This window comes from Rana temporaria, chromosome 10 (genome assembly GCF_905171775.1).
Source record: "Rana temporaria chromosome 10, aRanTem1.1, whole genome shotgun sequence".
NCBI classification, from domain to species: domain Eukaryota; kingdom Metazoa; phylum Chordata; class Amphibia; order Anura; family Ranidae; genus Rana; species Rana temporaria.
This window is the reverse complement of record NC_053498.1, coordinates 99,840,964-99,852,780: the sequence shown is the minus strand read 5'-3', so window position 1 is coordinate 99,852,780 and position 11,817 is coordinate 99,840,964.

Genomic DNA, 11,817 nt, shown 5'->3' with positions numbered 1-11,817 from the left:
CAGATTTCAAGAGTCCCCCCACTATCAGAAGTCGAGCACCCCCCCCCCCCACACACTATCCCTTATATCGGTGCACCCCCTTGCCTTGTCCTGGACAGAGAAGTGCAAGATCTGGTGGAGGAGGCCTGTCCTCTCTGCTGCTGACTTCTGAGACCAGGTAGGGGTGGAGACGAGGGGGGTGTGAGGGCCACATGAAATGACCTGGAGGGACAGATTCGGCCCGTGGACCTTGTGTTTGACACCTGTACTCTAGACAAACCGTGCAGTGCTAAGCCTGTGCGGTGAGTTCAAGCACACTCTCCACCTATGTAATTAAATCCATTCTGCTCCAACCCCCCCCCCCCCCTGTTCCAGTCCTGCTACCAGTGCTAGGCTGACATGAGTAGTGATGTCGCTGTCCCAGAGCTGCTACAAGGTCATCTGGAGCCCAGGGCAAACATGCCAAATTGCTTACCCCATAAGCAAAAAGCCCCCCTGATAAAAATCCACTTTCCTGGCTCAATTCTTTGTCCCCTCATCCCCCCCCCCTCATAGCACAAATCCTAAAATACCCCCAATCAACCCCAAATTTGTGCATATAAAGTAAAGATTCTAACTCCAAAGAAGAAACCTAAACCTTGAACGAACAGCTTCATAGCTGCCCATAGATATTAGAGGAGGATGGGACATCCATGCATTACCTGACCATCTCACAATGTCTCCTGTACTTGTTTCTCCCCTAAACAGGAGTATTGAGCCACACGTATATGTATCAGAATGGGGGAAACTGGGACAAGGGTTTCTAACTTTCCTCATTTTATTTTTTCCAGGAACTATTAAGTGCTGTAGAGGGCTACCCAGTGCACAAAAAAAATAATCATTGTCCAATGTGACCACAAAATTCAGAGGTAGTTATCCAACATCTTTGTCAACCAGTGGTGAGGGTAAATACTGATTTCCAACAAGAAACATTCCAAGCATCTTGGGTGCATTCCATAAGTAATCTCATCCCCTTCAAAACAATATAGGAATACTAAACATCCACCAGTGTCAAGGATGCTCGTGACTTTTGCATGTTCTAAAAACAAGCACATTAAAACAATAAAGGCTCTGAATGCACCGACTCTTTTAGGCTGCTTTCACACTGAGGCGGTTTTCAGACGTTTTTGCCCTAGAAATGGCCTCTAACGCCTGAAAACCGCCTCCCCATTCATTTCAGTGTGACTCTTCACATTGGGGTGGTGCGCTTGCGGAATGTTCTGAAAAGTCCTGCAAGCAGCACCTTTGGGACGGTTTGGGGGTGGTGTATACAGTACTTCCAAAATGCCCTGCCCATTGAAATGAATGGACAGCACTGCCGAAGCACCTGCAAAAGCGCCGCAACACAGGCGATTTTAAAGAGGAAGTAAACCCTCTCGTCCAAAAAAAAAAAAGACAACCTGCAAGACAAAAGCATAATGAGCTAGTATGCATAGTATACTAGCTTATTATGAGTTACTTACCTGAGATCGAAGCCCCCGCATCGGCCCTCGTTCGCCTCCTCCGATGCCGCCATGAACCCCGGAGTGACTTCTGGGTTTTGCTGCTCCGTAAACACACAGCTTCCGGTCCTGTCAGGGGGAGAAATGCTGATCTTCTGTTCATACAATGTATGAACAGAAGACCAGTGATTTCCCCTAGTGAGGCCACCCCCCCTACAGTTGGAACACACCCAGGGAACATACTTAAACCCCTTCCATGCCCCCTAGTGTTAACCCCTTAACTGCCAGTGGCATTTGTATAGTAATCCAATGCATTTTTATAGCACTGATCGCTATAAAAATGCCAATGGTCCTAAAAATGTGTCAAAAGTGTCCGCCATAATGTCGCAGTACCGAAAAAAAATCGCTGATCGCCACCATTACTAGTAAAGAAAAATAATAAAAATGCCATAATTTCCCCTATTTTGTAAACACTATAACGTTTGCGCAAACCAATCAAACGCTTATTACGATTTTTATTTTACGAAAAATATGTAGAAGAATACGTATCGGCCTAAACTGAGGAAAAAAAATGTTTTTTATATATTTTTGGGGGATATTTATTAAAGCAAAAAGTAAAAAATATTATTTTTTTTCAAAATTGTCGCTCTATTTTGTTTGTTTAAACTAAAAACCGCAGGGGTGATCAAATACCACTAAAATAAAGCTCTATTTGTGGGGGGGGAAAGGACGCCAATTTTGTTTGGGAGCCATGTCGCACGACCGCGCAATTGTCAGTTAAAGCGACGCAGTGCTAGGGTGACCACGTGTCCCGGTTTGCCCGGGATCGTCCCGTAATATACATTTTTGTCCCGTGTCCCGGGAGCCATCAAACCGGGACAATAGAGAGTCCCGGAATCAACTGCCTGCCACACTCACTGCCGCTGCTGCCGTTGTAATTAAATGATTCTAAATCACTGGTTGCTAGGGACGCCCCGCTTGGCGTGTAGCAACCAGTGACGTCACCGTGTGCCGGCTCTCTCTGCGGCTCCGACTCCACCCCCACCTCCTCCTCCTCCAGCGGCCAGCCGCGGTTCTTGCTGCAGAGAGAGCAGCAGCGCCAGCGTAACAGGCAGAGAGACAGCACCGTCACAGCAGTGAGTCACTCACCTACCGCGGCACAGACCAAGACCTCCTCCTCCTCCCCTCCAGGCCTCGGTTGCTCAGCTGGACTCGATCCGCCGTCCGTCCTGAGTCCCGACCTCCCGCGAGTCCCGACTTCCGCTGCGCCGCGCCGGCCTTCCTTGGAGCAGAAGGCAGAAAAGGTAGGTGCAGGGGGAGGGGGGGTGCACCATGCAATGGGGGGAGAGATTATACAGTCCAGATTACAATTTGCAGGGGCAGCAGAGGTGACAGTGAGAGAGGGGGGTTGCATGGTGCACCCCCCTTTCTCTGTCACCTTTGCTGCCCCTGCAAATTGTAATCTAGACTGTATAATCTCTCTCTACCCAGTCCTCTGTCACCCAGCCCTCTGTCACCCAGCCCTCTGTCACCCAGCCCTCCGTCACCCAGCCCTCCGTCACCCAGCTCTCCGTCACCCAGCCCTCCGTCACCCAGCCCTCCGTCACCCAGCCCTCCGTCACCCAGCCCTCCGTCACCCAGCTCTCCGTCACCCAGCCCTCCGTCACCCAGCCCTCCGTCACCCAGCTCTCCGTCACCCAGCCCTCTGTCACCCAGCCCTCCGTCACCCAGCCCTCCGTCACCCAGCCCTCCGTCACCCAGCTCTCCGTCACCCAGCCCTCCGTCACCCAGCCCTCCGTCACCCAGCCCTCCGTCACCCAGCCCTCTGTCACCCAGCCCTCCGTCACCCAGCCCTCCGTCACCCAGCCCTCCGTCAGACCGTCACCCAGCCCTCCGTCACCCAGCTCTCCATCACCCAGCCCTCCGTCACCCAGCCCTCCGTCACCCAGCTCTCCGTCACCCAGTCCTCCGTCACCCAGCTCTCCGTCACCCAGCCCCCTGTCACCCAGCCCCCTGTCCCCTGTCACCCAGTCCTCTGTCACCCAGTCCTCTGTCACCCAGTCCTCTGTCACCCTGTCACCCAGTCCTCTGTTACCCTGTCACCCAGCCCTCTGTCACCCAGCCCTCTGTCACCCAGCCCCCTGTCCCCTGTCACCCTGTCACCCTGTCCCCCTGTCACGCTGTCCCCTGTCACCCTGTCCCCTGTCACCCAGTCCTCTGTCACCCAGTCCTCTGTCACCCAGTCCTCTGTCACCCAGTCCTCTGTCACCCAGTCCTCTGTTACCCTGTCACCCAGCCCTCCGTCACCCAGCCCTCCGTCAGACCGTCACCCAGCCCTCCGTCACCCAGCTCTCCATCACCCAGCCCTCCGTCACCCAGCCCTCCGTCACCCAGCCCTCCGTCACCCAGCTCTCCGTCACCCAGCCCTCTGTCACCCTGTCCTCTGTCACCCTGTCCTCTGTCACCCTGTCCTCTGTCACCCAGTCCTCTGTCACTCAGTCCCCTGTCACCCAGTCCTCTGTCACCCAGTCCTCTGTCACCCAGTCCTCTGTCACCCAGTCCTCTGTTACCCTGTCACCCAGCCCTCTGTCACCCAGTCCTCTGTCACCCTGTCCCCTGTCACCCAGTCCTCTGTCACCCTGTCACCCAGTCCTCTGTCACCCAGTCCCCTGTCACCCAGTCCCCTGTCACCCAGTCCCCTGTCACCCTGTCCCCTGTCACCCAGTCCTCTGTTACCCTGTCACCCAGCCCTCTGTCACCCAGCCCTCTGTCACCCAGTCCTCTGTCACCCAGTCCACTGTCACCCTGTCCCCTGTCACCCAGTCCTCTGTCACCCTGTCACCCAGTCCTCTGTCACCCTGTCACCCAGTCCTCTGTCACCCAGTCCTCTGTCACCCAGTCCCCTGTCACCCAGTCCTCTGTCACCCTGTCCCCTGTCCCCTGTCACCCTGTCCCCTGTCACCCAGCCCTCCGTCACCCAGCCCTCCGTCACCCACTCCCCTGTCACCCAGCCCTCTGTCACCCAGCCCTCTGTCACCTGTCACCCAGCCCTCTGTCACCTGTCACCCAGCCCTCTGTCACCTGTCACCCAGCCCTCTGTCACCCAGCCCTCTGTCACCCAGCCCTCTGTCACCCTGCCCTCTGTCACCCAGTCCCCTGTCACCCTGTCTCCTGTCACCCTGCCCTCTATCACCCTGCCCTCCATCACCCAGCCCTCTGTCACCCAGCCCTCTGTCACCCAGCCCTCTGTCACCCACTCCCCTGTCACCCAGCCCTCTGTCACCCAGCCCCCTGTCCCCTGTCCCCCTGTCACGCTGTCACCCTGTCCTCTGTCACCCAGTCCTCTGTCACCCTGTCACCCAGTCCCCTGTCACCCAGTCCTCTGTCACCCAGCCCTCTGTCACCCAGCCCTCTGTCACCCAGTCCCCTGTCACCCAGTCCCCTGTCACCCAGTCCACTGTCACCCAGTCCCCTGTCACCCTGTCCCCCAGCCCTCTGTCACCCAGTCCCCTGTCACCCAGCCCTCTGTCACCCAGCCCTCTGTCACCCAGCCCTCTGTCACCCAGTCCCCTGTCACCCAGTCCCCTGTCACCCAGTCTTCTGTCACCCAGCCCTCTGTCACCCAGCCCTCTGTCACCCAGCTCTCTGTCACCCAGCTCTCTGTCACCCAGCCCCCTGTCACCCAGTCCCCTGTCACCCAGTCACCCTGTCCCCTGTCACCCTGTCCCCTGTCACCCAGTCCCCTGTCACCCAGCCCTCCGTCACCCTGTCCCCTGTCACCCAGCCCTCCGTCACCCAGCCCTCCGTCACCCACTCCCCTGTCACCCAGCCCTCTGTCACCCAGCCCTCTGTCACCTGTCACCCAGCCCTCTGTCACCTGTCACCCAGCCCTCTGTCACCTGTCACCCAGCCCTCTGTCACCCAGCCCTCTGTCACCCCGCCCTCTGTCACCCTGCCCTCTGTCACCCAGTCCCCTGTCACCCTGTCCCCTGTCACCCTGCCCTCTATCACCCTGCCCTCCATCACCCAGCCCTCTGTCACCCAGCCCTCTGTCACCCACTCCCCTGTCACCCAGCCCTCTGTCACCCAGCCCCCTGTCCCCTGTCACCCTGTCACCCTGTCCCCCTGTCACGCTGTCACCCTGTCCTCTGTCACCCAGTCCTCTGTCACCCAGCCCTCTGTCACCCAGCCCTCTGTCACCCAGTCCCCTGTCACCCAGCCCTCTGATTTCATGATACGCCCCTGCCCCCAAAACTGGCAAAAAAAATGTAAAAAACGTATTTTTTTTGGGGGGGGGGGGGTGTCCCTGAATGGCAGTTTGGAAATGTGGTCACCCTAGTCTCCACCCACCCACTAAAGGTTGCATTTCAATTGAAGTATATTGTACACTAACCACTAATTAAATTGGTTTTCCTAAAATGTGTAGTCTGAGCAAGAGTCCGTTTTTATAGTTCTGCAAAATATCACTGAACCTCAAGCATGCAAAATGTTGTAAAGAGAAATGTGATTGCCCATAGCAACTGGATTCCAAATGTCCTTCCTCAAAGGAAATCTGTGAAGATAACAGTACAAGTAAAACCCCAGGCTAGTTAGTTTAAAAAAAAAAAAAAAAAAGGTCTAACCTAAAAGCCCAGAATTCTGCCCTTATTATGGGCCGAGTTCCTCTAGACCAGGGGTCTCCAAACTTTCTAAGCAAAGAAGCAAAAACTGTCCCGGTGTAAAAAATGCTCTAGACCACGGGTCTTCAAACTATGGCCCTCCAGTTGTTCAGGAACTACAATTCCCATCATGCCTAGTCATGTCTGTGAATGTCAGTGTGTTACAATGCCTCATGGGATGTGTAGTTCTACAACAGCTGGAGGGCCTTAGTTTGAGGATCCCTGCTCTAGACCCTTCAGTTCTTCACATTACTAAACAAGTGGAAAATATTTGCGCTGTGAAAGACATATGTGTGAATATGTAAATATAAATAAATTGAATTGGCAAAACAATCAAAAGTGAAAGTGACAATTGGATGGCAATGTGATAGCAATAAACTGAACAACCCCTAGGTTGGCAGAAGAAATACACACATGGTCTATGTAGGAGAGTTCAGCTGCAAAAAAAAAAAAAAAATATTTACACTAATAAAAGACACAGTTCATAAAGAAGGTCTGATCCAGCTGATGAAAAGAAGTAAAAAGGAAGCTTTCAAAGGAAGAAGACCCCGTAGCCGAAGACTGGTGGAAAAGGTAAGGGTGCATTCACACCACGATTTTATCATCCTACTTGTTCTCACGATTCTTAGGTTTGAAATCGTACAAATCTGTATGGCAAAACGTATCCATTCACTTCCATTCATTAATGTAGGTCCCCAAGTGCATCCGATTTGATCCGCATCAGATTTGATACGATTTAAAATCGCATCAAAAATCGTGTTTGACCACGATTTTTGGTCCTGATTTGAAATCGTATTAAAATCGTGTCCGATTTTTTTTTATATTGTGGTCAATCTAAATCGTAATAAATCGGATGACTGTGCGTTTTTATCCGATAAATCGTACCCGATTTTTTATTACGCATGCGCACTAGACACTGGAACGAGCTAGAAACTTCAAGAATCTTCTTTTTCCCAGAAAGCACTTCTCTACATAATTGAAAGGCGTGGCTTCTCTCCCACACACACAGGAAGTACGTGAGGAGACAGGCTACCCACCCCTGAAGATACTCCTACCCTGATAGAAAGTGTCTCCTTTGCCTCTTCCTCCATTGCAGCATCCTCAATCTCAAAAGTAATGAGGTAATCATGCTATAAAAACACAGAAATGCTTGATCACTGAATCAGAAGCTCGTCTCTCTTTCTCCACGCTCTAAACCACACCCCTTGTGTTCATTGAAATAAGCTTTATTGTACAAAACAAAAAAAAAACATTCAAATAGCCAAAACTTTATGGCCATTGCCAGACATTATTTAAAATCAGGATCCGATTTTTTAGTGAAAATCAGGTGGAAAATTTAGCTGTGCGATTTATGAATCCGATTTAAAAAATACATTTTGACATACGATTACATACGATTTTGTCATATACGATTCCATCCGATTTAACGGTCCGATTATCGGACCTTTGTAAAAAAAGGAGGGGTGGCTTCCCTTCAGTTCACCTGCCCCTGTCTATCCATTAAAATGCATGTGCCTCCACTGTGGGGACGCTCATTGTTTAGTGTTAGGACCACAGATATTACAGGGTGCCTTGGCGCGGCTCTGTGGCTCACGCATGCGTTTGCAAATGCGTGCAGACTGAACCCCTGTTTTTAACACATACTGTAGACAGGTTAATTGGTTTTCTGCAAGTTGGTCGGTAAGTAGGCTTGGTTTTTCCCTGGGCATTCCCCAGGTTTTTGTTGTTATCTGCTTTAGCCTTCCAATGCTACTTACTGTTATGGCCAGCTATAGACGGGGGCAGTGGACATGTTTATGCTTCACCTGTGGTGTTTATATTGGTCCATCAGTGCACCAACACCTTTGCAGCCATTGTGCTATATGCTGGGTGCTTGGTGTGCTCTTGTACCTTTAAAGGAGGGGTGGCTTCCCTTCAGTTCACCTGCCCCTGTCTATCCATTAAAATGCATGTGCCTCCACTGTGGGGATGCTCATTGTTTAGTGTTAGGACCACAGATATTACAGGGTGCCTTGGCGCGGCTCTGTGGCTCACGCATGCGTTTGCAAATGCGTGCAGACTGAACCCCTGTTTTTAACACATACTGTAGACAGGTTAATTGGTTTTCTGCAAGTTGGTCGGTAAGTAGGCTTGGTTTTTCCCTGGGCATTCCCCAGGTTTTTGTTGTGATGTGAACCTAGCCTAAGCCGTACACCATAAAGTCTCACACACACCTCCAGTGGTTCCAGCAGCTCACCTCACGGCTAGTAACTAGAACTTGTTGACCAAATCCTTATGCATGAAGTCCAGGTCTGTATGGCAGATGTTACTCTCAGTACAGGGCAATACATGCAAAACAAGAAGGATATACAGCAAGATGGTGTGATGTTGTTACAGCAGGGGACCTCGGACGTGACCAGTGTGAAAGCACTCACATAGATATAAAAATATAGGGCTTATCTCCACGAGCGGCGAGCTCGTCAAAAATCTGCTTATACTCCTTCTCCAAATCTCCTGTATAGCAGGCTGACAGTCCTATAGGCACCTGATACCATGTTTCCCCAAATATAAGACCTACCCTGAAAATAAGACCTAGCGTTATTTTCCAGGAGGGCTGCAATATAAGCCCTACCCCGAAAATAAGCCCTAGTTAAAAATGCTTGTAAAATCCTATAATCCACTCTATTACAGTAGTTTATAATGTACAATGTGTGTGTTTCTGTAATATAATTGTGGGGAAGAGAGCTCCGGCGGGTAACAGAAGTGCAGAGCGGCGCTATAACAATTTGGCACAATTATATTACAGAAACGCACACATTGTACATTATATAATACTGTAATAGAGTGGATTATAGGATTTTACAAGCATTTTAACTCAGTTCACACTGGGGATTCCTGACAGGCAGGGAGAGAAGACAGCACATTACATTGTAAGACCTACCCCGAAAATAAGCCCTACTGTGTCTTTTGTTGGCATAATTAATATAAGACCAGGGCTTATTTTCGGGGAAACGCGGTAGCTCACGGCTAGTCACTGGGGTTTGTTAAATCAGGTCCTTATGAATGAGGTCCAGGTCTATATGGCAGATGTAGATCTCAATGCAGGACAATACATGTAAAACAAGAAGGACATGCAGCCGGATGGTATAATATTGTTGCAACAGGGGGCCTCAGATATAACCAGAAATAAATGCACTCACATAGGTATAGCAACGTGGGGCTAATCTCCATGAGTAGCGAACTCGTCAATGACCTGCGTCTCCTCCTCCTCCTAGTCTCCTGTGTATCAGGCTGGCAGAACTAAGTGACTCAGATGGCGATGTCATAGATAGAGGGAGAGGAAAGGAAGGTACATCGCGTAATCCGGTAAAAGCAGACGAATTTTAATGAATAAAATACAAAAAACTCACATTTGAGTAGTACAATCTTGCATACATCCCACGAGTAGCGAACTCGTATTTGCCGTCCGTCGGATGCTAGAGTGTGTCTAGCCCTCCAATCCCGACGCGTATCGTCACACCACGTGACTTCATCATATAATTATAATATCTCTACTGCTGTTTTTTCTGGACTTTTTGGTTCATACAACACTTATTTGCTCCAGGTAATAATACAGGGCCAGATTCTCAGAAGAGATACGACGGTGTATCTCAGGAAACACCGTTGTATCTCTGTTTTTGGCCCTGGGTATCTATGCGTATGATTCCTAGAATCATTTTCGCATAGATACGGCGTAGATCCGACAGGTGTAAGTCACTTACACCGTCGGATCTTAGATGTAATTCGACGCTGGCCGCTAGGTGGCGTTTACGTTCAGTTCTCATTTGACTATGCAAACGAGCCTGATACGCCAATTCCTGAACGAATTTGCGCCGCGTCGTCGTCGTTTATGTTGTTTCCGTAAGCGTAAGGTTACCCCTGCTATATGAGGTGTAACCTTACGCCAGTGCGCCGTATGCCATGTTAAGTATGGCGTCAGGTCAGCGTCGTCTTTTTCCGTCGGTTACGTCGTTTTACTAAGTCGTCCGCGAATACGACTTTACGTCAATGACGCTCACGTCGGCGTCATTGACGTTTTCGGTCGTGAGCTGGAGCATGCGCACTGGGCTATTTTTCTGCCCGGCGCATGCGCAGTTCGATCGGCGCGGGGGCGCGCTTAATTTGAATACAAGCCGCCCCCTTTGAATTACGTGGCAATACGCCGGGCCATTTACACTACGCCGCCGTAAATTACGGAGCAAGTGCCTCTAGAATACGGCACTTGCTCCAGTAAGTTACGGTGGCGTGGTGTAAATGGCTAACACTACGCCGCCGATTCTATGAGAATCTGGCCCACAGTGTTTATTTCATTGGACTATTATATTCATTTTTGTATTTTATTCACTTACTCACTTATTTGTACTAAGTGACAATTATTCACTATTTTTGTTCATATTTGGTGCAGATTGACTATAGTTAGCGCAACCTATATTTTTCCATTTTTGTACACTGTTTGTTTATCAGCAGGTTTGCAGCTTTTTTATCCTCACAGATTTATTTATTTATCCAATTTTTTTGGGATCACATATATATTTTTCATATAAAAAGGGAAAAGCTGCGCTGCAAATTCAATCAACATAAAACATCAATTATGTTTCAGATACACAAAAATCCCAGTGCAAAAAATTGAAAAAAGGATTAGTGCAAGAAAGTCCATATAGGATGTGTCACAGAGGATTGCAGAAAGTGACAGGAAGTTCTCCGAATGGGTGAAGCAGGATATCCAGTTAAAAATCTTGTGAATCAGATGATAAGTCCACCACCACTTATGTATCAGCTGCTTACCAGAACAAGAATAAATTCAAGCATGTAAGACATGGATCTATAAGGGTCCTGGATAGGCTGCCACTCTCTCTCCTGTATCACCAGTCCTCTATGTTAAACCGTCTCTCTCCACAGATGCAACCCAGAGGAGAAAAACACTCGCATGGTGTGATAACGTTTTAAAATATTTAATGTATAAAAAGTAATACACTCACATGTAACCAGTATAAAAAGTGCGATCGGTAATATTGTAGCCGGCCGGCTCTGCTGTCTGTTCGTCCTTCCGGGTAGACAGCGTGGATCGTGGTGACGTCAGCACGTCGCTCCTCCCTACGCCGTTTCGTCACAAGAATGACTTCTTCCAGGGGAGGAAGAAGTCATTCTTGTGACGAAACGGCGTAGGGAGGAGCGACGTGCTGACGTCACCACGATCCACGCTGTCTACCCGGAAGGACGAACAGACAGCAGAGCCGGCCGGCTACAATATTACCGATCGCACTTTTTATACTGGTTACATGTGAGTGTATTACTTTTTATACATTAAATATTTTAAAACGTTATCACACCATGCGAGTGTTTTTCTCCTCTGGGTTGCATCTGTGGAGAGAGACGGTTTAACATAGAGGACTGGTGATACAGGAGAGAGAGTGGCAGCCTATCCAGGACCCTTATAGATCCATGTCTTACATGCTTGAATTTATTCTTGTTCTGGTAAGCAGCTGATACATAAGTGGTGGTGGACTTATCATCTGATTCACAAGATTTTTAACTGGATATCCTGCTTCACCCATTCGGAGAACTTCCTGTCACTTTCTGCAATCCTCTGTGACACATCCTATATGGACTTTCTTGCACTAATCCTTTTTTCAATTTTTTGCACTGGGATCTTTGTGTATCTGAAACATAATTGATGTTTT